The sequence below is a fragment of the Saccostrea cucullata genome, unplaced genomic scaffold (assembly GCF_032062105.1).
Source record: "Saccostrea cucullata isolate Sc308-1 unplaced genomic scaffold, CSIRO_AGI_Scuc_v1 ctg5248, whole genome shotgun sequence".
NCBI classification, from domain to species: domain Eukaryota; kingdom Metazoa; phylum Mollusca; class Bivalvia; order Ostreida; family Ostreidae; genus Saccostrea; species Saccostrea cuccullata.
Window position 1 is genome coordinate 11,768 of NW_026929719.1, and position 2,815 is coordinate 14,582.

The 2,815-nt window shown below is 35.8% G+C and overlaps 1 long non-coding RNA gene across 1 annotated transcript; it reads right to left on the reverse strand.

The window, feature by feature from the left end:
• Positions 1 to 1,198: 1,198 nt before the first annotated feature.
• Positions 1,199 to 2,390, reverse strand: LOC134282022 (uncharacterized). The gene is made up of 3 exons (XR_009995208.1): positions 2,166 to 2,390; positions 1,990 to 2,069; positions 1,199 to 1,585 (listed from the first exon to the last, which is right to left on the reverse strand). It is a non-coding gene; the product is annotated as an uncharacterized LOC134282022 (long non-coding RNA).
• Between the last annotated feature and the right edge of the window lie 425 nt (positions 2,391 to 2,815).

Below are 2,815 nucleotides of genomic sequence, written 5' to 3' on the forward strand. Positions count from 1 at the left end.
CACCCTCATTATTTGTTATGTGATAATACAGAGATGGAAAATTGAGTCTTTGAGACTAATCACTCGAAGAAATTATAACTTAAAGTTAAGATATATGAATTCATACACTCACCCTTTGAGGTCGTTTTTGTAAACAAGGGTACATGTATAAATAGTTACAAGTATACTCATGTACATGATATTGTATTCATGCATGGAGTAATTCAAGTTATTGTTTCGAAGTACAGTAGGTCATAGTACCTGAGTCATGACTGATATATTTCAGTGTAGCATAGTGATCAGATTATTGCAATCTGTGTGCTTATATCTACATAATATTTGCTATATTTGTTTGAACATAGGTTTGCTTTTTTACAGTTATTGTATACTAAATAGCTTGATGCCTACATAATTATACAGTTATTGCATACTGAATAGTTACAGTTATTGTATACTGACTAGTTACTGTTATTGTATACATACTAGTTAGTTACCTACAAATAGGAACTGATTGATGAGAAGAGACAAGATATATTCTCGACATTGAGTAAAATATATGACCTGTTGTCATTGTGAAATGTTAGAAAGGTCTGAGTGTATGCCATTCATAGATTTTTCCTTTGGGGTTATACATTTTGTTCACAGAAAATTTTGTTAAAGAAAATATACAATACACTTTATTAGTGTTAACATATACTTAACATGGTAAGCAACATGTTTGCTATATCCTCAAACTATGTGTTTATTTATTTACAGTTTCATTTGGATCATCCTTACAACATTTTCATCATCATCATCATTATCATCATCGTTTGATCCCATCCTTATCATCGTTTTCATCACCACCACTTTATATAGTCATGTCAATTATGGACACTGATGTCCTTGACCTTTTGGTCCACGATGAGGATCTTGCGGAACTTCTGGAATCTTCATCCTGCCCCTTTGAGTTCCATTCCGGAATGAATTGTCCTGTAGTGTCCTGTGGCTTTACCTCCTTTACCACCAGGAAGAGTTATGCCAGGCACTGGGAGACGAAGCACAAGCCCCATCATGTTATTTTCCATTGTTCCATCCCAGGATGTAAATCTACTTGCAAGAGAAAGACAGATATGCGTTTCCACCTCCGCAGTATTCATCACTTGTCCCAGCTGCCTCTAGAAAATCATCTCCAGCTGTGTCGACATGAACTCACCAAATAGTAATTACATTGATCCGGGTAGTCTGAAATTTGTTTCTCGTCTCCCAGTTGCACCGACCACCAGCACCCTGGCATCTGCTCCGCCACAGGCACCTGCGACCTCATCTGCTTCTTCCGCAAGTTCCTCTACCATCAGTTCATCCTGTCTGCCATCCACCACATCATCATCCGCTATCATTTCATCAGTTCAGCCATCCATCTTTGCTCCATTGCTGCCTTCATACGATGTTACACCATCCGTTGTGTCGTCTGAGACCTTGCCATCCACTTTGCCTTTCAAGTTCGGGTCATCTGAAATTCCTTCGTGTCCGCCAGTTGCTCAGCCAGACGTTCCTCCTGTACACACTACAGCCGCGACCGCGAGCCAGACCGAGGATTACGCATTCCTTTCCTTACATTCCGTCCCTGTGGAGAAAACAGATCTTGAACAGTTTGTATTCAATATTGATGTTGAAATTGATCGTTTAATTAAATTAAAAGAAATAGCTAATGCAAGATTGAATGAGAGGAGTGAGCTTTTGCGTGAGAGAGAGTTGAGACGAGAGTTAGAGAGAGAGAACAGGAGACCGAGGAGTGAGATCGACAGTTTGAAAAGGGGTGAGAGTGAGCGTGAAAATGCATATTTTTCTAGAGATGAGCGTTTGGAGATGGTTGAGAGTGCGAACGGCAGTTTGAATTGTTATAGGAGAAATAGTACTAGCTTGTCTAACCGTCTTGGTAAAAAAGTTGTTCTAGAGCCTTACAGGATTTTTGAAGAATAAATGTTGGTTTTTGTTTTTATATATGTATGTCACCTCAACTTATCTTACCATTTGTCATTCATCATCATCTTCATGTTTTCATTATTCCATTTTCATGTCCATCTTCATATTTTTCTTCCTGTGTTGTCCTGAAATTATATATATATACATGTACAGTGAGCTATCGGAGAATCCATTATATATTCTCATTGCATTATCATTTCATATTTATATTTCATATTTACCTTGATGTTGGCCGGACTTTTCTCGTTCCACATTTTACGTTATTCACGCCTTAATTCCGCCAGTGTGTCAGTGACTTTATTTCCGGTGATTCCGATTTAGACAGTCGTACCGTGTCTATATGTGCATGGACAGTTTGCACGAGGTTGTGTCGAGAACTATAGTTATAGTTTTAACAAATTATTTATTTGTTATTTGAATTTAAATTTGAACTGAAAAAATTTAAAGACAATGTTGTGATTAGTATTATTTTCTATTGTATGTATACCTGAATATATATGTACAGATAAATACTATACAAGTATGTGTATTATATGTCACAATGTGTTGATTGCTGATACAGAGATATGACATTTGTCATTGTGCATATTGTTATAGAGTTTAACCTTATGTGATAATAATAATTTATTACATAGATATCTGTTGTTTTGTAATATAATGTTGTTGTGGATTAATTTAAATTGTTGATTGTTTTAACTATTTGAGCGAGTATCTGAGTATATATGCAGTATGTATCCATTATGTATAATTACAAATGTACTCTTCATATTTTTGAGAGAGAGACTTGAGTGATGTATTTATTTGCATATTTGTTATTTAATATATTGATGATATAGTCATGCATACTTTATATCTTGAGACTTATGTCTTC